General features: G+C 41.6%; 1 long non-coding RNA gene across 3 annotated transcripts; it reads left to right on the forward strand.

The window, feature by feature from the left end:
- The first annotated feature begins 1451 nt into the window (after positions 1–1451).
- Positions 1452–25202, forward strand: LOC146301794 (uncharacterized). Of its 3 annotated transcripts, none has more exons than XR_014750486.1 (3): positions 1452–2051; positions 2585–2689; positions 24878–25202. It is a non-coding gene; the product is annotated as an uncharacterized LOC146301794 (long non-coding RNA). The 3 variants fall into 3 exon arrangements; XR_014750354.1 differs by lacking the exon at positions 24878–25202 and adding an exon at positions 14903–15637; XR_014749853.1 differs by lacking the exon at positions 24878–25202 and adding an exon at positions 6675–7869.

Raw genomic sequence — 25202 nt, forward strand, 5'->3', positions numbered from 1 at the left:
TGAGCATGAGATACACATAGTTCGGCGCTGACTCATTAACAGCATTAACAGACAAAAACAGAAATCCTGTGTACACACCAATATCTCAAATCAAATCAGAAAAGCCTGTTGCGGTTTTCTATCACTTCATTTTTAATTTCTCATCAACTGATTTACTGGGGGGCGAAGAAAAAGATTATGTACACAGCCCTTGTCCGTATTCACTGTATTTAAGTTCTTCAGTTATTCAAAGCAGTGTGATAACCATACACAGGTCTAGCACAATTCTTCAAGCATAGAAAATAATGTCACAAGGATAGTGGCAGTGTGGGGAAAACATAATTAGCCATAAACTTCCACCATCCACGGTGACTGATATCTTCTCTCGAAGCCAACAGTCAATATTTCTTTGTTAGTGTGAGGTGCTAGTCTATAATTAGGTCCTTGCCCTTTCTGTAAAAGACCATAATAAACATAAAACTGGGCCTATGGAAATTGAAGTCCTCACTGCAAATCATTTGTTTAGCGGAGTCAGGTGGCTGAGCAGTTAGGGAATCGGGCTAGTAATCAGAAGGTTGCCAGTTTGATTCCTGACTGTGCGAAATGATGTTGTGTCCTTGGGCAAGGCACTTCACCCTACTTGCCTCAGGGGGAATGTCCCTGTACTTACTGTAAGTCGCTCTGGATAAGAGCGTCTGCTAAATGACTGAATGTAAATGAAATGTATGGACCATTGGATATGAGATAATGGACACCAGACACAGTTTTAGTATTTATGTAAGTAAAACATCTATATTTTTCAGGAAAATAAACAGCAGTTTTATTTCACTTACATACAGTCAGTAAATGACTATTAAAAAAAACTTTTGTCACCCTATCAGAATTAGAAGTTCCACCCGCTGTCGGAAACTCCATAGACATAATAAAGAGTAGACGCCGCATCAACCGCTACTGCCTACTGGCGCTGACGAAACGTGGGGCCGCCATCTTGGAACGGTCACCCGCTCCACTCAGTCTTATCTGTTTGGCAGGCACAATGAGCTGTGAACACATTGAATTAATCATACCTCACTGAATAGCCTACTGCACTGATTTTCACCCAGGTTTTTTTTTTTTTTTTTGCTGCAAAGGTCATACACAAAATGTTCACAAAATACAACCAATAGTATGGTAATGTATTAGGTAAATCTTAATTGTGAAAAGTAATACCCCGAGCCCTGTTTGCGATGGTCCGCCGCCGATTTGAGCAGGAATATGCATCACAGTGCTCTAAATCTTGTTTATTCTGCTGCTACGCAATTATGACTAGCATAAGCCCGGTCCAAGATGGCGGCCCAATTTCTTGCGCCCAGCAGCCAATGCGGCGTCTACTCTTTATGATGTCTACAGTAGGGTTGCCAACCGTCTCGAATTGTCTGGGACATCCCGAATTCTGGGTGATTTTGATTTGTCCCGTCAGGGACAGCTCCAGTCCCGTATTCCAATCACAGCCTCGCCAGCCAATAATAGCCTACTGTATACGTGCCAAAACTCACGCAAACGTTGCTATAGGACACGGTTGTTGCTTGTTGGTGACAATATGTGTGAACTGGCCACTGGTTAGATGAGCGTTTTTGTGTGTCAAAATGAGAAACTTGTAATAATTGTCTTGACTATTACTATGAACAAAACATCCAAGCGAGTACAGCAGTGGTTTGCCCAAATTACACTGAAATTAGTAGGTGTATGGTATGGCTAATGAAAGCTTGCGATTTCCGTTATTGTTGGTCAGCTACTGGCATGCGCACCTGGAAGAAAGTGTCCCTCATTTGGGGTTGAGGAAGTTGGCAACCAGAATCTACAGGGAACGCGATTACAAGCTAGTAAACTAGCTAACGTTAGCTTTTCGTTAACTTCACAATGGAAGCAGCGAGTATCGTTCCAGCTAGTTAAGACGACATTACAAATTACAGGACATTTTAGGAGGACATTTTAAATTAAAAGCAAAGGATCAGTTGCATGACCCAGCCATCAACCAATTCATCCAAAAGGACATGAGAATGGACTTTGTTTTCAAGTAAAGATCATCAAAGGTAGGCTATGTTACCTAAAAACTTTTCGCTGCAGTGCCAACTGATTTTATTCCCGGCCGCTGCTGCGACTGTTGTGTAGCCCTAGCCTAGCCTATATGTTCTAGTGTTGTGCAGAATGACCGCTCAATTTGTAGGCTAAATATACCAACGCAACGTCATGAACAATTACCGTAAATAGTGCCGCAAGGGCTGGCTCAAATAGTGAGTAATGATGACCAACACAATTTCATGTAGGCCTAATGCTGTGTGCGCGCTGTATCAGTTTTTTTTTCTGACGAGTAGCTAATTGAGGTCAGAGGGCCAAGGTTTAAGAGTCATGGTTCGTATGTATGCAGAGGTAGAGCTATACTGAACCAGAAATAGTATTTGTAGCACCTTCAAGTTAAAAACTAAAGATGACTGTAGAGATTACGGGGAAAAAATCGCTTTGTCAAACACAGAACATGGTCTTTGTGAATTCAATTTATAATAAATGTCACTAGGGAACCTGGGAAATATATATATATATATATATTTGTTGCTTTCATCTTTAGCTTTTTAAATCCAACGGCACAGACACCCAGGAGCACCTGGATCCACGTGCAGTAAGCGACTGTCCCGTGTAGGAGGGGAGATTTGAGAAGACACCTGCGCCCCAGGTAAACCACAGGAGGGGCATGTCATCACAACACTAAGTGTAGATCAAAGGCGTACCAGTGGGCTTTGTTATATTCAGTCAAGTTGTCCCTTGATGTTGTCAAAAGTCTTATTTTCCGTCGTGCTCCGTTCTGAGCGTGGGAGGGGAGGAGAGAGAGACCCGCAGAGACGCAGACACTAATCTGAGTTTTGGCTGTCATAGTTTTTACTACACGTTGTCGCTAAATCTTCATTTGATGACATAATAATCCATACAAATTCTTTTTTTCACTCACACATCTGTTTAGTTGAACTGTTCTGAACTTCTGACTGTGGGAAAATCCTTTGAGGTGAATTTCAGAGTAGCAGAATAAGTATTTATTTATTTATTTTCTTGTGATTTATTCTATAATATTAATTCACTTGTTGTGTGTCTACTTCAATAACCCCCCAAAATTTGACAAAAGGATAGGTGTGTACTTATGATTGTATATGATGCTCTGATATTACACATTCTATCAAAGTGCTTCCATAGAACTCTCGCTCACAGCATCATTTCAACTCTTGAAATGTACTTGCCATCAACTCTTAATTTTCCTATAGACAGTTTTCCTTAAATGTGACAGTAGTTTGTATCAGTGAGGAAAATGAAAAGTGTAGGGTGCTTTTACAGGAAGCCTAACAACGAAGAAGCAGGGCTGCACTCATCATGCAAAGCCATCCATCCATCTGTGTATCCATATATATTACCTTTCACTGAATACAAATGGGGGGTTGGGTGTATGAGAGCGGAGGACTGCAGTCAGGGCTATTTCTAAAGAGCTTGTCTTCAAACAGTGTTTTTCCAGGTCTAAAGCCTGTACATTTTGCACTAATGCAACGAGGGACTGAAACAGAGCTTTGAAGCCACAGGATGAAAACCCTAACAAGATATAATTTTGTCATCATTAACGTAATCATATACTTTACCTTATGCCAGATCGCTATTATCAGCACCAAACAATGTTCCTAGTGTCATTCTGAATTGTGAAGGTGTTACCTGTGAACAGACTCAGTCCTTGGGTGGCACTACATTGAAGCAGAAGTGTGGATGAAAACAGTCTACATGAGCCTATTCTTAAGTGTGGGTTTTAAAACATTTAAAGGCATGTCATTCTCTTAACTGAATTCAAACACAATTTGTTATGGCCTTAGTGTTTAATAGGACAGCTGTATGCCCCCCAGCCACTGTGAACATTCAGGATGCAGCCAGCATATTCCGCTCTGAGATGTAGTGCATAGTGAACTAAGATTTATGGGAAGCAGTTAAACTTAACCATGTCAAGTTATGAATGTTGGGCTGTAAACCCAAGCGATTTAATCCATGGGTTTTTATCAGGGTGGAGCAGTTCATTCATTAAAGGGGATGATTTATGATGTCAGATCCCCTTTAGAAGAAGCTACCCCTTATTTTACCAAGGTGATTTGACCCGAGGATAGAGAGGCGCTGTGTCTCCTTTAAGACAAGGAGCATCCTGCTGTATATTCCACTGCCATGCACAGAAAACACCTTCTATTTCTAGAATTACATAACACATTTTGGGACAGGATAACCCTAGCCAAAAGCAGATTCAAAATATATCTCATTCAATATGACAGTAGGTTACTAAGCCATGTCAAGATCCATTTTTGATGGGATTATTTTAATAACATAAATAAATATTTTGTCTTATTATTTGTTATTCAACTTGTATATAGCACACGAAAACATGGTGTACCTGGAAAATGTTCTGGATAAAACAATACTGCTCTTCATCACTGGGTAATTTCTCACTGGCAGACAGTTCACCCATATGTTGATTATGCACACCATCAGCCTACATTGAAGTCACACCCCCAGGAACAGATCTCTGACACAGTCCTAAACAGCATGTTGAGACAGCGTGTTTGTTAACTGTAGAGATATCTCTCACGGTTGCTTCCCCATCAATAGAGCTCTAGAGAAGTTATATTGATATCGGTCTGATGACGATGCAGCAAAAGCAATTTTGCACTGCTTAGGTTTAGTCAAAAGAACCATTAAACTGTCCTACAGTGAATAGGAATTTGTTTCTTTCTATCTGTTGTGCTGTGAAATGTCTGTTTAATGCCACACTGTGATGTCTGCCAATACCAATGCAACATAATGGATAATAATGCACTGTTGCATTGGACTACATAATTGTGTCCAAAACCAATTTCAGCAATATAACTTTGCACCTTACATAAGAGCTATCAAATAAAAAAACTTTTCAAAAGTACTTCACAACTTTGAATGTTAGTTACAGCAGTTGTATACCGTTTAAGGTAGCATGCATTACTGTATTTTCCTGACTGTTTCCGTGGCTTAAACTCATTTATTTTGGATTTCCTTTTGGACCCATTCATCTTAATTCTTACTCACCAGATCTTGAGGTACTCATTTTCGTAGAATCACAACAGCACTATTCATTTCTTCCAATCTTTTCTTAGGTTCTCCATTTTCTTAATCAGGCCAGATTAAAGAAACCTCCTGAGGGGTTTGGAGTGCATATGAGTTATTCATAAACATCAGAACTGCATTTGACACCTACAGCTTCTGTTAAAATAGGATAGGGACACTTATGCAATGTAGCTGAGTAGGTTACTGCATGAAGACAGATTGGATGGCTATCTACCATCTGAATGTGCCGTCTTAAGGCTCTTGGTGATTTGTAAAAGCAAACATTATCCTTTGTCATGTGACGCAGTGCAGCATGAATATATTTGGAAAGGAAGAGGGAGGATATAGAGGACAATATATTACAGTTTTTGTACATTCAGTTAAAGGTTTTTTGTGATTACTTCACACAGTAAGGCAGCCTCAGGGCATAGAGAGGGTGGTAGCTGGCTTCAGAATCCTTAAAGATGATACTTCATTGAACTGCTCGGCACAATTAAATACAAAATGCCAAAATCATACACTGACAATGAACATCAACATGCAAGAAATATATATTAACGAGGAAAAATGTCATTTAGAGCAAAGATCCTCAAAAGAGAGTGTGGTTCGTATGATGATTCATGAACAACCTCCCCGTCCAGAGTATCTCTCATGTTTTTTGGGGTGTTCGTTTTCTTCTACCTATCAGGAGGCCCTAAGCTTCCGTCTGGTCTTCCTGACATTTAGCTGACGTGCATCTTGCCACTGGGTCACTTTGCCTTGACATCAATACCGTTGGAAACAATTATATTGTCTGGTTACAACTTGGTTCTTGCAAGAGTTTCCTATTTCCAACAAGTCAGAGGAGGATAAAATTGGCTTTTGTAATATCATAATTTCCCACACGCTGTCAACATGTCGTCCGGATAATTATTTGACATTTATGACTGAATGTGTGACATTTGCTTTCTGCACTTCTCGCACTGAAGTTTACTGTGAAGCAAGCTGGCCTTACCCAGATGCTCTCCAGACATGTTGCTGAGAGTCTGAGGACCTTGAAGGTGTTGAAGGAGAGTCCTTCTCACATCCTCTGATAAGTCTGGATACTTCCTGCTCCTTCATAGTGTGCCCGTGCTGTAATCACATGGTATAAGGCATTCTTCTCCTTGTGGGACAAGTGTTTGATTGGATCCCACCATGGTCGGTAGTTCAGACAGTGATAAGTGACGTATGGGAAATTACTAGAGTGCTCTCCGTGGTGCTGAAGGCAGGAGTCACAACCTCAGGCTGCCATGACAACGGGGCATTGTGCATGTCGCTGTCCATGGTGCGAGTCTGTATTCAAACACAGTCGCTCCATGTTATCATTCAAAACTTATATGAAAGCATGGAAACCTTGAATGCAACATTACGGGTTGAATTGCTCCAGTTATTACGTGACATTTTTCAATGCTATGGCCTGTAATTACTGTACAAAGTCAATTTTGGAATATACGTAGCAGTTCTAATGGGGCCATGAGTTCAAAAAGCAATCGGGAGGCTGTGCTCAGCTGTCTGTTCAATAACTATGACATTCCTTCTTGTTCCAGCAGGTCCCAATAACCCTAACCTCCCTCTCTATGACAAGTCAACATTACAAGACCAAAGCGCCCTGGAGTGTTGATATATAGATCACAGGAGATTAAATAAATCTGTTCTTCCGGGGTTTATGGTGAGTTTCTGACAGAAACTAGTCATCCGTTGTCAGATAAAAAATGAAAACAGGGTTTGTATTAAGAGAGACGTTGATTGATTTAGATTAGAAACAGATGAAGATGGAGGCAGATTATTGATTTGTCCTTGTGCTGTCAAGGTCATTCAAATTACAATGTCATTAAAGTGGTTTAATGAGTCCACTGTAGTGTGGTCAGATAAGATGGTCTTGAAAGGTAAGTCAGGGGAGATAGCACTTATTTGTCTGTGTATGTATCACATGGTATACAGAAGACAGAGTAGTATTGTAGTAAACAATAAAACACACAAGATAATAGGAAATGTGTTTAGAAGAGCCTTATCTTACAACCACTGTAAATTACAAATGACATAATGTCACCAAGTCAGACGTTGCATGTAGATTTTCTTTAGGTCAGTAAACCTATAAATCCCATAAATTGGTTTATGTATAGTAAATGTGTGTAGATTTCAAAATCCATTTAAACAGATCCATCCAGGTATAATTAGATTGGATGATCAACTCCACCAGCAGTTTACAGCTGCATCTGGGCAAGAGGTGTTTTTGTTTAAACAGTTTTTTTATTGTTTCTTTGTATTTTGTTCTAATGAGACTATGTAAAGAAATTGACAAAGGTTAATGATGAATTATTTCTCTCTTTCAATTAAGACTTTTATATTAAAATTGACTTTTATATTGAGCTGGGATTGAGATTGTCGTATACAGGCTACATAACAAATAATTGTTTTCTTGGGCATACAATGTTTTCATTCTTTAGACTCTTCTCACAGGAGCCACATCATCTAAATTATCTTACCACACTCATCATCTGCTCTCTGTTTCCTTCTGGGTTTATCATTTGTTTTATTGTCAGTGCATCTTGTCTTCTCTGTCACTGTCAGTCACTCACAGTAACAAAGAACGTGTGTTCTTAGGTAAAAGTTTAAAGGAACTATTTACTGTCATGTCCTTTTTCGTCAGTTTAGATGAAGGTGGGGAATTACTGTACTTTATGACGTTCCTAAAAACAACCACGACAGCACTTAAACAAACTACTTGTCAAAGAATGAAATTTGAACTGACATCTTTGACAACAGAGCCATTGCTCAGACAATTATATCAGCTGATAAGGAAACAAAGTCACATCAAATGAAAATATTTTTTTTCTTCGGGTTGACTAACCAGAAAATGCAATTCAGCTCCAGATTTGTCACTGTGAAATCTGGACTAATCATTCTGGAAAGCAATACAAGTGATACGCCAATATTTCTATTGTTAGAGGAAGCAGAGCAAGACAATGCCAGTCATAACATGCTGGCGGGTGTTTTTGTTGTTGTCGGACAGGTTTGAAGTATCCTTTGTCTGTGAAAGTTACTTTGACCATCATCCTTCAAGTCAACAAATCGGATGCTGTGACAAGACGCATTCAAAAGTAATTGTCACATTAACTGTCGTCTGGGCCCTGACTCCGGAGCTAGTATGTGAGCTTTCTGACTAGCAGGTGTGGCTAGCCATGGGACGAAGCGAACCAGCGAGGCCACACCTTGTCTGTGATCTCCCGACGGTCCCGTTTGCCCGGCAGCTAACCCTCTGCTGCCAGCAGGGTTCGTCTAAACCCTGAGGCCTGGCCAGTCGATGAACTCTGCATAAAGCCAGACATCCTGACACAAACAGATTTCAAGGAGGTGGAGAATCGGAGGAGGCCGGCTTCTGTGTGCTGCAGGGCTCTTGCGACTGCACCCACAGGCTACAGATGAAGAGAGCGGCATCTTCCATCGCACAGTCCGATTAGCCAATAAGATGAAGCCTCTCGTTGCGTCTGAATCTTGGGGAGTGGAATTAGTGGCAACTCACTTCCTGTTATCCGCTTTGGAAGACTGTTATTGTTGCTTCCGAATTATTAAGCAGCTTATCTGGGTATGCATTCACTTGTGTGTTATTGTTTGGGGGGTATTCTGTGTTGCCTGCAGTAAGCGCACAGTGTTCGAGGTACGAAAATACAAGACGCTCAGTATTGTTTTCCACTCCAGAGAAAATGTCAGAATAGAGGGTTTGAACAATTATAAATGTTCAATTCACACCAAGCTCAATTTGCTAAATATATTGACCACAAATTCAATTGAAAACATTTGCAGAATTAATCACAGCTGTACTGTGTCAGCATTTTATTGGTCACAAAAAACAGCAGCTTGTTTTTTTAACCTCAATTTTTTCCTTTGTGCCTTGAGTATACTGCAACGAGGACTCAATAAGCTTGTGTGATGCAGGTGCAGCAAAGCATGCTCTCTCTTCTCAATCCTTTTAGGGAACAGTCTTACTCGAATGCCAACAACCTGAGATGCGATCAACAGACATCTCCGCCTTACATTAGATAAATTACCGACAAACAATACAAAGAATCACCTCAAGCTGACTAACGACTTCCTATGATCCTCTCTGGTCGTCTCCCGCGTATTCTGTAGGGGCGGAGGAGGAGAGGTGGGGGCTGAGGAGGAGAGGTGGGGGCTGAGGAGGAGAGGTGGGGGTGGAGGAGGAGAGGTGGGGGTGGAGGAGGAGAGGTGGGGGCGGAGGAGGAGAGGTGGGGGCTGAGGAGGAGAGGTGGGGGTGGAGGAGGAGAGGTGGGGGCGGAGGAGGAGAGGTGGGGGCTGAGGAGGAGAGGTGGGGGCTGAGGAGGAGAGGTGGGGGCTGAGGAGGAGAGGTGGGGGTGGAGAGTGATTGGGTGCATGTGTCTGCTGTTCTCTTCTCAGTCTTATTGCTCTCTCCTCTGACATCGCAATATTATCTCAAGCTGCAGGCCTGTGAGCACATCTTGTAAATAATACACAACGCTGGACAGAAGCCTGTGAGGCCAGGGCGAAGCTCAGTCTTATTTGGCTTTCATTGTGCTGTGAGTTCATTACTCCTCATCTCCTGCGGCAGCCAGTTACATTTATTTTCACCACATTGTTTTATTTTTGCCATAAAAGCCAGATTAGCATTGAGGAAAATGCCCTGTTTTTGTTTGGGTACACCATTATTACGTTTGCCCTCAGCCGCCACCCATCAACCTCTGCTCCACCTCGAGGTTCAGTAAACAGTCAGAGTGTGTCTGTGTGTGTGTGTGTGTGTGTGTGTGTGTGTGTGTGTGTGTCAATGAATGGGTAGAAAACAAAACATTTGTTTTCGTCTTCCATTGTACTTGTATAGCACAAAAACAGGGTTTATAGTAAACCGTTGCCTTTTGGAAAGTTGCGCTAGTTTACAAGATCAGAATTTAGTTTATGAACAGCATCAACAGTAAAACCACAAAAAATAAAACATAAATGATGATAGAAATATGGTGTTTCTTTATAATATCTATAAAACAATGCCACATGGAGATCCTCCTAAAACAAAGCAGTGACATGCTGTGGTGATTTAGCCTGCCTCTCATCCATGATACACAGCTGTCTGGTTTTGCAAGAGGGCGACGCCCCCAACCTTGTGTCAGTATTGATTCAATCAGGCAGGTCTGAAGGCTGTCAAGTGTCCTCTGGTTGGCTGAGAGACACGCCACCTCAGCGACAGACTCAGGCGAGGGAGCAGTTACAGCCAATCCAACATGTCACTATCATTTTCCCCCATTGAAGCACCTAACTCGACCCTCAACTTGTAATTTCTATGCTCGCCTTTCACTCCAGTAAATATTTCAAAGAGAACATTGAGACAGTAAGCGTGAGCTGAGAAAAGGTTTGCGAACGTCAGGACGTCTGTGTTTGCTCTCTGCAACTCGAAGTTCAATTATAACTCAACACATTGCATTCACAAGAATTTTTTTGTGTATCAAAAGATTCATGATGAGATATAGCTTTGGGCAACACCCTTACCCACATCTCTTCCTGTAGTCATTAGTACACACTCTGGGCTTTTCGTTTTTGGGATTCAGTGTTGAGAAGTGAAGGGCACAATGACGATGTTTCTTTCCTTGACTGTCAACTTCAGTAGATCTCCAGAATAACAAAGCAATTATTTCCTCTTGGTTACTCTTTCGTGGCATAAAAGAAACAACAGATAAAAATAAAGTTTTGACACCAACTTTGCAATTAAATTAGGGACATATCGCTCAAGATCCACATAATGAGGAGTGAACATCCTTTTCAACCACAAGATGTTTCTCACTGTGTATTATTATTTTAATCAGAAAAAGTGAGGATGCAAAAGTAATATTTGCTCTAGTCTGTCATTCATTGAACTGATTCATAGAGGACTCAGTCCACTCAGTCCAGCTTGCCAACAACCAACTGTCAGATATGTGAGAAAATACTTGACCCAATGACCCAGCTGACTGAATGAAGACCATCTTCTCTCGCAAAGACGAAGCTGTGTGAATCAATCCATACCATCACAAGTGTCACAGCAATGACACCTCTGTTCTACTTTGACTCCTCCTGCACAGTCCTCTAACTCCAAGTTGCTCCACATCAATTAAACATACTTGGAATAAATAAATACAAATAGCATTAATCCTTGCGTCAAAATCTTTTACACCTTAAATTAGGTATTTTAAAGCAGGTGGTCGTGCGCTACACAGTGAGCAAGGTTGATAAGCAGACTTGTTTTTACCAGAGGAGGAACATTGACATGGTCTAATGACAAAGTTGTTCTGACATAAAAATTTTAAAAAAACTTAGTGACAAGATGAATTGGACTTAAAGAGCTTACGTCAACAACTCCGACGTTATGACACACCGTGGCACATCATGGCACACCATGCTATGTCTCAATTTGGGAACAGTCAGTTCACTGTGGCGTCGAGCTACCTTGTCCAGCCCCTACCAGGGACATCCCTTTGAAATCAGATTTCCACAGTTGTCCTGTCAGGTCTAAAGCTTATTTAAAGGAACTATGAAAATAGTCACACGCTAAAATACATTTAAAAAAAAGACCTGTAGCATTGGTGACGCCACCAAAGTCATTAAATGAAAACACAGTGTCTTGCTGTTTCCAACTTGCAGTGGTTACCACAAGGCAACGTTGGATTTGAAATTATATGGAACTGTAGGGCTGGAGGAGCTTCATACCGCCCTACTAGACTCCCTTCACAGCCACATGCTGGCTGTCTTTTTGAGCTCTTAATGGCCCAATTATCGTAGCTCTGGAGCAGATCAATGGAGACCTGCCAGGCTCGCCTCCACACAATGGGAGGTGGGGAGGGTGTGACAAGATGCTCCGAGACCCTTTGAGAGAGGTGACAGCCTCGGCTAGCTACGTGGAAGTCTGTCTTTCTCCAGAGCAGTGGCTGTGACAAAACCCTGTCCACAGAATGGGCACCGCTCGTTTTTTTTGTACATCAGACACAATGGTTCTATCAGATCCAGTTTCTCTCCCTGCGAGCAGCACGGTGTGTCTCTGGACAATGTTCTGTCAGCCTGGTAGCGCTGGAGGAGGAGTGAGAGTGGATAAATCACATGTGGAACATCCAAACAGTTGTGCCAATAATTGCAAGTTGCAAGATTGTGTGTATCTGAAGATGGACTCCACTGGATGGTCTTTGAATTCATGGCGTCTGACTCAGCTCTGATCTGTAAATACCTGGCTACACCGTACATTACTGATCTGTAAATACCTGGCTACACCGTACATTACTGATCTGTAAATACCTGGCTACACCGTACATTACTGATCTGTAAATACCTGGCTACACCGTACATTACTGATCTGTAAATACCTGGCTTCACTGTACAGCACTGCACATGTACACTGTTCATGTAGTTGAAGGAACAGTTGTAGATTTCCAGTTGTGTGTACCTTGAGCTGAACGAAGGCTCTGGTTACCAGGGTTACTCCATGTGATGGGAGATTCTGTGGGTTCTGTAGGTCAACATGATCCGTTCTCCTTGTGTCACAGCTAACAGGGGGACTCTCCAAGATCGAGCAGGAGTCATCTCATTCAGGCTTCTTGACGGGAGCAATGGTTCTGGGTGAAAGACCTGTAGCAAGTACATCTGGAAAGATGCTCTCTGGAAAGATGCTATCGCTTGATAACATCTGGAAAGATGCTTTTCATCCAGGGCGTATGTGACGGCTCTAACAGCAAGGTTACATCTCATTTCTGTGGTGGCACTGATAGATTTGACACTTTAATACTTGTCCTGCGTTTTTTTTGTCATCTTTTTACTCATGTGCTCATCTTGTATTTAACACACGCATAAACAAGTCTTACTTTAGAAGTGAATATCCTCATGTTTCAAACTACTGCTACCCCTTGGGGAAACATCTGTTAATCATTTTCGGGAATATGCCAGCTAAATGCACTGTGTCCAGATGTGTCTCAATTAGTCGGTGGAACTAAAAGACCAATGAGGGAGTCTTTTCATACTGTATAAATTATGTTCTATTTCCCCCCCAAAAAATCTACGTACCATCCAAAATAAGAATGTTTATTTGGGAGATAAGAATAGAGGGTGTCAGGTGGCTGAGCAGGTAGAGCATTGGGCTAGTAATCTGAAGGTTGCTAGTTCGATTCCTGGCCTGTGCACATGACGTTGTGTCCTTGGGCAAGGCACTTTACCCTACTTGCCTCGGGGAGAATGTCCCTGTACTTACTGTAAGTTGCTCTGGATAAGAGCGTCTGCTAAATGACTAATTGTAAATTGTAATTGTAATAGAGATAAAGTAATACAGTCTGGTCCTTTCCTTCCTCTGTAGCGATGTGTGTCAGGGTTATAAAAGGATGTGAGGAATGGTTAGTAAAATTCATTTGTAATTTTGTGTGTGTAAAACTGTGTAAAATATTTCAGACAAACCCATCAGACAGTATCCCATCGGATACTTTTCCACTGCACCTTTTCCATTCAGTTCCTGTCTGTAAAATGTGTCGGGGGGGATGCATTCGCATGCCAAGCCAGACCCTCCTCTTGGAAGTGTAATTGAGAGATGGGTTTAATCAGAGAGGCACAATCACTGAGTGAAGAGACCTGGCACAAATAACTGTGCAGAGTGGGCCAACAAAAGTCTTCTTTCTAGTGCCAGGCAATTCTCATCAATGAAACAGACACTTTTCCCCTGGATGGACTGACGCAAAATCCACTTCAAAATATCGCTCCCTACAATGAACAGCTTTCTGTGTTGTTGGATTTTGAAATCTGCTTTTTTCTTTCTGTATTTGGTTTTCTCCCGAGTTTACGTTAATTAGTTAAGACAAGCTTCTGGTTATTTTTTTATAAACATTTTTTATAAACCCTGATAACTACTTCCAGTTTCGTATTTGTTATGATCCTTCTCTCCTTTTTTGATGTTCCTTTGAAAGTGGGAACATGAATCAAAGAGATTAGCAAGATCAGAACAAAGGATTAGTCTGACTCTGTAATTGTCCACAACTGTTACTAGTGGCGCTTTTTAATTATTGCAGTAGTTTCACAAGAAACCACTTGCGTTGACGAGGATATGGGCAGCGGTTGGGATTTGGGGATGCGGAAAAAAACTATTTCCGCTGCTTGAATTACGTGTTAAGAGGTGAATAGCGTCTTGTTGCAGGGTAGGAATGTCAGAAAGTGTGAAGGATACGGATGGCTGCCGACACACACAGACAGAAATCAACTTCAAAATCAAATCAACATTTATGTGTATAGCCCTTTTTACATGCAATGTCACAGAGGGCTTCACATACGCCCCTAGAACTGCCCCTCAACCAAACTACACCCTCAAGGAAGACAAGAAAAAACTCCCAGAGAAACTCACTAGGGGAAACAAATTGAAAAAACCTTGGAAGAAGGAATTCAGTGAGGGATCCCCTCCTCCAGAGACGGTTGGTGAAAGAGAGGAGCAGAACACAGGCGTAACATAGCCATACAGCAGGGAAGTGTCAGTGGGTGTTGAAACTATTTAAACTTCATTAAACAGTAATTGTTCTCAAATGCAATACAGTTGACAAATATACCTTGAAAATAAAGTACTAGCTGTAGCATAGACTATACCCCCTCCACTCCTTGCCCTCAGCTCACCCAACTGTCATCAAATTTCATAGGGAACCTTTAAATTAAATTGAATGATTTAAAAGTTCAACATTAATTAACATCATCCAATCCTTACTGCTCTGATGGGATGTTATCTCTAATTGTTTTGAATTAAATATATCTTTACTTCCAGACAGTAGAAGGTGAACTGCCCAACATCATCAGAGTTACACCGCCGCGTTGACGCGTCTCTTGATTAAGTGAGTCAAGCGGCCCCAGGGGAAGATCCGCCTGTCCTGTTGACCCCCTGACGTGTCATCAGCGATAATCTCTACAAGTGTTTGACAGGAGGCCTTGCTTTCATCGGACAAACGCTTTCAGGTTTACCCCCCGACAACCCTCATCCCACATTTCTCAGCAGGGCCGCTGAAGGTTTTTAAATGAGGTTCGGCTCACCTAGCGACTGAAGATAGTCTACAATGTTTTAGGTGAGAGGGAGAGAACTGCCAAACGAAGAGTTGACATTTTTAGATCTCTAGATCTTAGATTTGCACGTAGCAGCAGCCTACACTGTGTGCTCTACTTAAGTCCATGTATCCTTGCTCTTGCTAAATCATGACTCGGAAAGTTCCGCTAAATCCTGAACAAACAAGAGATATTTATAACCATTGCAGCATACTCAACAGTGTAACAATAACAACATAATAACAGTGTAATAACATTGTAACAACAGTTTTATAACAACATAATAAGTGTATAAGCAAAATAATAAGTGTAATAACAATGTAACAGAGATGGGAAGTAACAAACTTACATGCAAATTAAAACTAAAGTTACAAGCCTGGTTTGAAAATGTAAGACGTTGAAAGTACATATTTACATATTTGTGTTAAAGATTGCCTACAAGGAGTGAAAGTAAAACGTTGTCCGAAAAATACAAATTGAAATAAAGTACTGATACTTAAGTACAGTAACAAAGTTTTTGTAAGCTACTTCTTTACTTCTCATTTCTGGATATATCTGTAAATCCAAAGCTGTGATGGCACACGATAGTGACAGATTGTCATGTAGCTTAGTCACCTTATCGCAATCGTCCTTTTGACTGAACTGAAGATTTTAATCATGAAGATCCTTTCTGAGACAGGCTTTTCAGAAAACTGGGACCTAATTGTTAGCATTAGCAAGCCCAAGAATACATAGCCAGATATAGGATGTAGAATGAGCGATATCAACACATCCATGGTCTCTGTGTGGGTCAAATGAATGTAAGGATATCTCCACCTTGTCAGTGCTGTAGTTTTGAGTTTAGTTTATTAGTATGCTAATACTGAGATTATACTCTTGTTTATTTTGATTTACAGTCACAACAAGTATTGAAAGATTATCTGTCCACTCTCCTTGCACGAGCGTGTGTGTAAAAGCGTGTACATTTTCACACACAATTTTAACTCAGGTCCAGTTTCCACCCTCCCCACACATCTGACTTTTGACTTTATCGTCGTCCAAATCAATATTCCATCAGACAAACAGGCTCCTGTTCACACACACAGGTTATCGCTGTTCATTCAGATGGGTGCAGGAGGACCGTGAAGGGGCACTGCTACACAGGCCAATAGCCGTGACCTGTGGTAATAAGCGTGTGATGAATCAGGACCGACCCTGGGCTTCCCCGGGAACAGCAGTACATTCAAGATGGAGGAAATTAAAGACTTGTAATTATGCTGTCCTGTGGGGCCGTGGCGATGACAGCGAGATATTCATCAAAGGCCACAGCAGCAGGTGCACCCGCCACATGCTCGCCCTGATTCATCGTCAACAGCCCCGTCTCCTTCAACGCTTCTCCACCGTTCTCCTCTTTGTTTTCATCAAGAAGTTATTTTTATTTTCATTGCCCGCTGACATGATATATATGATAATTCCTTCTTAATTTTTTTTTACACAGCGTATACACAGGTATAGACTGCCACTGGTGTTGTGGTTGTGTTGAATGTAGTAGGCTAATTCATGCACAGGCATTCTGAGACATATTGAGCTTTCTCAACCAGCAGATGCCTCCAAATATTTCATTCGGGAGTCTTGCCAGAATGGAAAACAGTCTTGTGTCTGCCCCAGTTTCCTCAGCACTATGAAATAATTCATGATGAAATCAAACTCATCGAGGATACAGCTAGAGGTGGCTACCGCTACAACTGATATAACTGTTGTGTAAACTGTATTAATTTGTGGGAAACTTAAATCATCACTTGCACTTGCTCTTAAGTGTCAAGTCTGAACTATTACAAAAGCCTCCTGGTGTGACTTAAAAGCAAAGCTCCAAGATGTCTATTTTAAAACCCTTTTTATTAACAGATCATAGTTTGGGTGATAATAGATTAATCATTGACTGCATCAGTGTGGTCATATAGTTGCCATCATGTAATGATTTACTGCACAAAGCATTACAATTTTATCTGAACGTTTTTATGTTAGATAGAACTTAGTTCAGTTCACTTTTGCGGATGGTTGTTGTTTCATCATTGTTAATATCTTATAATAATTATTGTGTGTATGTATGAGAATCACACTATGATTATTTTCATCATTAATGTCACAAGCTGCACTATGCTCATGTTCTTAATTAACATAACGAGATCCTAAGATGACACTGAGGGTGAAAATGATCTGTCCATCTTCACTAATGGAGTAGTAAATTCAGCTGAGTTCTGGATTATAAAGTATTTTTTATCTGCAGATTGGAAGAGAAACCTAGATCTCTGACAACACCAGCCTTACGTCTCATCATATCTCTCCCCTCTGAAGGCCAGAGGACGGTGTTTACAGTGAAAAGAGAAAAACAAAGATAACACACAGCCAATTGGTGTTTGTTATTATAAGCAGAAAGGTACATCATAGCGCTGTGACAGTAGGAATACCTGTATGGATAAGACAGAATATGTTAATACAGGATAAGGTAATAGCTGATCTACTGATTGTGATTATCATCAGCACATGGGAAATCCCATGTCTTCCACAAGGGTCACTCTTGAAGCACTTGTAACATTAGGTCCTTTCATAACAATGCTACGGTTGGATCGACAAGGACCTGAGTCAGAATCCTTCCCTCTGACTGTCATGACTTATAATTGGACTGAGTGTGACACAGCTGCATGTTTCTGTGCCTACCCTGGACACCTAGGCTCCCAGCTTGGCTCTGCTCCTGAAAAACAATTTCACTTTAAAAACACTCAAAACTTTCCAGAAGAACTTTGAAATTAGTTTTCTTTCTCGGATTTTAAATGAAGACAATTTGCCTTATAATTGTTTGCCTCCCTAAGAGGCATTGTGTTGAGATTGTGTTCTCCCTTTGGACAGTGGCTCTACCACGACAACACTGAATATCTTAACTGTGCCTTGGATATTACTAGAACAATAGCTAAGCCTAGCCTCCAAAGACATTAAGGTTACATAAAATCAATCATGCACAGGATAGCGTAGGGGGTGAATACCCACCCTCCTCCATCCTTATAACCCTCTTTTCAGCCAAACCAGAGCCATTAGAGGTGGGTTAAATTAATTACTGCCCTATTAGTCATAAACTCAATACCTTACGGGGGATGATAAGTGGGAAATGGGATATAAGCACTACGGAAAGGCAGTATAAATCTGCTGTGGACTTTGGATTCTTTCATCAAGAACACAAATGTTAGCACACTGTGAATGTGCCTCCTCCTCCAACCAGGATATGTGGGTCAGGTAAACCTTAAATGGGGTTTGACGCACAAAGGTCAGGGAGAGTAATTTGCAGGCTGGGCCCCTATGGGGCTCAGTGACCTATTCCTGATGAGGTCCTCCTCTCTTCCTGCCTGAACACTTCCTGTCTCTAATCAGAGAGCCCGTCCTTTTAATAAAGCCACTTTAAGCTTAATTTCCCTTACAGTGTATTTGTGCCCTGTAATATATCTACAAATAGCAGTGGAGGAGAGGGCAAGAAATCTCCTGACATCCTTTTTTTGGGGGGGGGTTTACCCGGATGACTATGCACTAGATATCTATACTCAACTGTGAAGGACTTTCTTGAGGATTCTGTTACAAAAGAGTTTTTGACTTATTGAATAACCCGATGTCTGCTTGGAAAACAGTGTGCCTTCTGTGACATCATGTGCCTTCTGTGACATCATGTGTCTTCTGTGACATCATGTGCCATCTGTGACATCATGTGCTGTCTGTGACATAATGTGCCTTCTGTGACATCATGCGCCTTCTGTGACATCATGCGTCTAACCAGTCCTTTGATGTCAACCAGCAAATTAAGGCTTGTATCATAAGTGCTCAAATAATGTGAGCCACCCTCCCACCCCAAAGACAGACTTTTTGCAGCCACCCACTGTTGTCTGATTTCAGCCAATAAAGAGGGTTCTCTTTGTTGGAATAAAGGTCCTTTGATCAGGTTCTCTTTCTCTCCTACCAATTCCTTCCATCTCGTTTGGCTAGCCCCTTAGCTCTGATATGACTTTATATTGGTCTGTCCTACAATCCTTTGAGAAAATTACATTTCAATATCTTCACAAAGAGCTCCCTTGCTGCCATGCAGCAAATCCTCAAACACAAAACACACAACAAGAGTGAAGAGAATCAGAGCAGTGGAAAACAAAGATGATATAAGTGTTGTCGGTCTGGTGTCTTTTCTCTCTTCTTTCTTCTGCAACAACAGAAGCTGTGTCTTGCTATTATATCTTTTTAGACATGTTTTAAAGTTCTTATCCTTTCTCTGCGGTAGGTCAGTGGTTATTTCTCCTCTGGTTGGTACCTTCTCTGCTTGTGTGCACTGTGGATTTCCAGCAGAGGAGGTGCAAACATACACAGTTTGTTATGTCCACAACACAAAGATTGTTCCTCTATAACTCTCGCCCTTTTTTCTCTCCCTCCATCTCTCTTTCTTTCACTTCCCTCTCCCTCTCCCCTGTCTTCTCTATCACTCCCTTTCTCTGATGGACAGCCATTAGGTGCATAATGGCTGTCCACCATCTCTTTCTCACCAGGCTCTGGGAAATGTTCTTCAGCTGTAGTCTTGCAAAAAACGAACATTGATCAATGTGAGTGATCTGTAGGGGTTCACCTACCTATTCAGTCTTCAAATTCAATGTTCCAAGAAAAAGATTTCCTATTGTCTACTATTCCCATGCAAAGCTTATTCTTCATAGCCTCACACTGTTGTGGAGAGAAACACTATGTATGTATTGAAGCATTATATATTGTACGCAGGCAACCCCAGGGATTGTTACTCCAAGCTTCTCTCCAACATAAATAACAAAGGGTACCACAGTAGGTGGCAGAACAAAGGCGGTCAAGCCCCAAAACCAGATAAACGACTCGGAAGTCAAGCAAACAACAAAACGCTTCGCAAGGCATCGAGAATTTGGTGCTTGTGTAAACAGGCATAAATACTATAATTACACTCACACAGGATAGCAACTTAACTAGTAGTCAATTGTGCTCCAGTTTTAAAACTCCAAGAGAATGATAAGCTTGCGTGTCTGACCAGAAGGCAACTGTTTCGCAGAGCACGTCCAGTGCCCACGCAACATGGATAATGAGTCATGTGTTGGCAAGACAAGTGTCAGCATTCAGCAAAAAACTGAAAGGAGGGAGGGGGGGGGTTGTGTAACCATGGCCTTGCGAAGACTGACGTCTTTCTGGAGTTCTCCATGATGAAGTGTTCAGAATGACAGAGGTGTGAGAGAGAGACAGAGACAGAGAGAGCTGCATCTGTACCTAAAACTCTGCTTTGGTTTTCCTCCGTTGTGGAGGGTTTTTGTTTAATTCCCCTTCACCTCGGTACTGTGTTTCAACTATTTGTTGTGAAGAGAACAGACAGATTTTCACCTAAACAGAAAATCATGTCCAGTTTAAGCTCCCCTTTCTATTTTGAATGGACATGAATCCAACACCTGAGCATAATAGATAGGGTTAGGCTCTTTTCCATGGTCAAACCCGATTTAGTGGGGATTTTGGTTCCAGGCAAAGTACTGACTTAGACTGTGTTGGGAGAAAGAGAAGCAGGCAGAAGAAGAGAAACTCAGGAAGGGAAAAAACCCACTGGTTTCCTACTTGAGCTCTCTATTGGTTCAGCTTCTTGTTGCCTGGTTACTACAATCCTTTTTGAAAGGCATTTGCTCCTGCACAAAATATCACGACAGACACACATGCGATTTCTACCGACAAAGAGACGGTATCATGGTTTTGTTGAAACAATATATTAGGTTAGGGTTGTTCCTCCTGGAGGAGCTGGATTGTTTACCAGATTCTGAGGAAAAATCTGGAAATTAGTCTCAGTCATTGATTACTGTGATAAATGTTGTGACTGTTCAAGTTACAATAACAAACACAAAACAAAGCTTTGTCCAGGGTTTTCAAGGAAGTCAGGAGGAAGGTTGTAGTGTGTTGTCCTAGATTGTAAGTGTTGTAAATTGAAAGTTTACTGTTTTGACATGTTTGAATGCGCTGGGCTGGCCAATAGTTAAGCTTGAAGCTTGAGTGAATTTGGAATTATCAGTGTCATTTTTTGTGGATAGTGTTTTTGATTCCACAGTATGGATATTTACAAACAGAGCTAAAGATTGTGTCACCGTGTCAAATGTCACAAGATTTACAATTAATTATTAATTGTAGTTTCTGTGCAGGTTTACCCAGTACGAACCAGGTCATTTGCAGCCCCTGGAACGATGTAGGGGTCAGATGAAGTTGCTAACTTTTCTGTTACTTTTGTTCATTAGTTTGTCTGCTAACATAATCTTGTGTGCTGAAGCGTAACAGGGAATACCCCAGGGACACTGCCAGCCTCTTGTGATCATCCCCATGACGTGTGGCAAAACACAAAACAAAGCGGGCTGCATTCTCAGACAAGCTCTTCTTAGACAGTACAAGATGCCCCCCCATGTGTAGCAACACAACGCTTGTAGACGGGATGTCAAAATATTTGTTAACTTGGAGGAGTTTGAAACTATAAAGGAGACACGGTAAACTATGTGATAAATGTTGCTAATTAAATTAATACAAAACATGGAGCGTCTCTTTTAAGGTCATTAAAACCAGCCTGGAGAGACTCCAGTGTGGGATTAGAAGCTAAATGAGTAGAAACTAAATATATTTGTTTTCCATTTATAATCTGTGTTCATACACCTTAAACACTGGAGAGAGAATGAGATGAAAAAAAATAACAACTCATTAAAACAACCTTGCTGTGATTGTGCACCATATTTACATCCCAGATGTACTCTCAAAAATAGGCCATCAAAACCGGGAACAAATTCGTCTTTAAACCAGGTCTTCCTTTCAACCATCGACCATAATGTTGTTTTTAACTGTGTCAAATATTATACTTTTAATTGTAGAATTCTCTCCATGTCGACAATATTTAATGTGTTTCTAACATACTATTTATAGTGTATAGTATGCTTTTTTATTTATCAATAAATCAACTACTACTAACCAACCCTAGTAGTCTAGACTCCCAAAAATGGACGATGAAACAAAATATGGTCTCTCATTCCCACTTAAATTTGTCACACCAGTAGTTTATTAAATCTTTTTTTCCTATTTAACGTTTCTCCAAATAAAAACCTGTAGAGTTGAAGTCATTCTTGGAATATGAATAATAAAGTAATATGGTTCAAGGCTGCTTCAAGAAGTCCTTCAAGCACAGTAAGGTTGAAAATATTCCGTTTATATCTGAGGTACATATCAGCTTGTTATTAATCAACAGTCAGCTAAAACCTACATACAGAGAAGTGCACATGAAGCTCAATTTAGACTCATTCAGTCGTCGCTGTCACTAGGCGCCGAGTAAAGCTTTGACAAACGCAGAAACAACGACAGATTTCTACAGTGTGTTGCATCATCGTTCATGACGCTCCGCCACAGTCAATCACCCGTTCATATTCGCTCGCTTGATACGGAAACGGCTCAAAACGGTTTTGAAACAACGAGATCAAACTGCGACGTGGGCTCATACAATCCGCATGCAGCGTCTGTAAAGTCTGTTTGCAGTATGCTGCAGTTTTCCACACAGAAGAGTGAAGGCAGGAACTGTTATGACAGTCCAAGGTCCGTCGTATCTTGACAAATGGAGTTGTTTACAGCGTGCAACCTCAGACAGAAGACATGATAAGATCAAGACAGATGGTCTTCATTTTGGCGCCTGTTCCCACTTGTCTTCCTAATAGAATCGGCGGAGACTGTCTGGAGTGATGTTGAGGAGTGTCATTTACATACTGGATGAGGATCAATACACACAGTTTGAAGAAGCACCTATCAACCTCCGTCAGATTGAGAGGCCAATTAGTTGAGTAAGGTGTGTTGAGGAAACAGTTTTGAAAGGCAATTGATGAATTCATAGACACTGAAGGACTGTCTCTATTGATTGCGGAAATGTTACACACGCTTCTTAGAAGCACTTATTGACTTTTATGTTGTCACCGATGCATAATCGAAAATAAAACAGATTTAACATTGCGCACAGAAAATGCATACATACAGGGCGATATTTGCGTCACTGGAAACGTTGGATGTAAAAGCACTATAAGACATCAGAGTGGCTCTTTCAGTGTCCCTCTCCCTCATCAGTCAGGCTTAACTGCCATCTAAGCAGCGTGGGAGATGTTGGCACCCGATATCCCTTCAAATCTCCTGGTTGAAAGTACTGTCCAAGGAGGAGAAATATGGCTACTTGAAGCTAATCAGAAGTAGCTGGTCCAGTGGGCAACCATGAGCAGTGTGGTCAGTGGATGGGGTGGAGTAGGGGAGGTAGACACTCAATAAACCAGGCTAAGGTCACCATCAATCTCTCGCCCAGGTGAAGGGATACTTACGACTCCACTGGCTGAGGATGAGGCCTTGCATCGGAGAGGAAACCTCCAAACACTTGTGTCATGGATGGTACAAGCTAAAGTTTAGGATTTCCATACATTCACCTCATAAGTTGCAGAGAGCAAGGAGTTTTCAGAATGTTATTGTTCATTTTTTTTGTCCCAGGAATCACACTGATGGGGATCCTTGATATATGTAGACAAGAGCAGTCTCATACAATTGCGGGAATCAGACATCAATTCAGTTAACATTGTCACAGTTAGTTATGAGTAATTTGTGCATTTATTGGATAATGTGGATTATTAACTTACATTTTATTTAGCCTATCTATCCGAAGATGGAAATGCATTTCAATAACCGACATGTAACAACATTGCAAGCCATTGAAGTTGTATAGTCAAAACACTTTCGGTGCATATGATGTGTAATGTAATTAACTGGTATTACGTGTGAGCAATGTAGGTTCCTTGGTGTAAAAAGGCCCGGTACGGGGAGAGGTGTAAGAGGTGTGAACTCTATTGGTATTTGTTGTTAAATTTACAGGCCTTATCAGCCACCCCCAAAAAATAAAAAATGAAACGCCACATTGGCTGTCAGGAAGGAGCCAGAGTCCTGGTGTGACAAGGAGGGGGCCGGAGCAGAGACGCGTGGTGTTCCTGACAGTGACGTCCTTAAGAAGGCACGGCGAGACAGAGAAAAATGACCCTTCACGTCTGATAGCAGTTGGGGAGAAGGAGAGCTGACAGTTATCCAAACAGCTTGCTCCGTTCAGATCTGCAGCTCTGAATCAGCCAAGCAGACAGGGTGTCCAGACCAACCCCATGACCTCAGCCTAGACAGCGAGGGTGGGGAGGATGTCCGGCAGGGAGAGAGATACACTGCCCAAGCAGCTGACATGTGAAGCTGCTTTAAACAGTCGTGCGCTCGGATATCAAAGAGCTTTTGACGTCATATACCAGACTCGGTATATCAACATATGGGATTGTTCTGTTGGGAAATTTAGTGGTGTGAGTTGTACAATACAGTTTTTGTTGTTGTTGTTACTGTCCACATAGAAGTGTTCTCGTGTTTGTTATGGGGTAATACTGGGAAGTTGACCATGGGGTGTAGTTGTAATGTTATGACTTGTCATATCACTTTAAACTGTTTTCTAGAAGTCACTCATCTGAGACTCACCCAATGGTTGCCGGCGTTCTGTCGGTTTGTCCTGCTTTGTCAGATTTTCAGACCGTGGTGCGAAACTATAGGGGCTAATCTTAACCCTAACATCAACATTAAACTCAACCTTAACCTTATTAACCTTGGTGTGTGCTTTCCCGGTAAGCCCTGGTAGGACTATCTCGACAGGCAGGATAACCGGTCAAGCAACACCAAACGCTTTAACACAACGTCCTTCACACATTCCCGGCCTCATCACCCAGGAGACCAGAGGGAGGAGTCTTGAAACTGCGGCACGAGGCGGAGAGCGGTCTTCACGCGGAGGGGTCCCTGGAGGAGAGCTGTGTTTCTAAACAGACCTGGAGGAAACACCCAGAAGGGTGCTGTAAACACGTCTGTGAAAAGCTGAGGAAGGTCATGTCAGGAACTGTGAATGTGGTAGGGTACTTTGAACATGTCTGGGTTGCAAAAGCAAAACAAGTAAAAGTAAC

This window comes from Hypomesus nipponensis, chromosome 1 (assembly GCF_054491055.1).
Source record: "Hypomesus nipponensis isolate SF chromosome 1, ASM5449105v1, whole genome shotgun sequence".
NCBI classification, from domain to species: Eukaryota; Metazoa; Chordata; class Actinopteri; order Osmeriformes; family Osmeridae; genus Hypomesus; species Hypomesus nipponensis.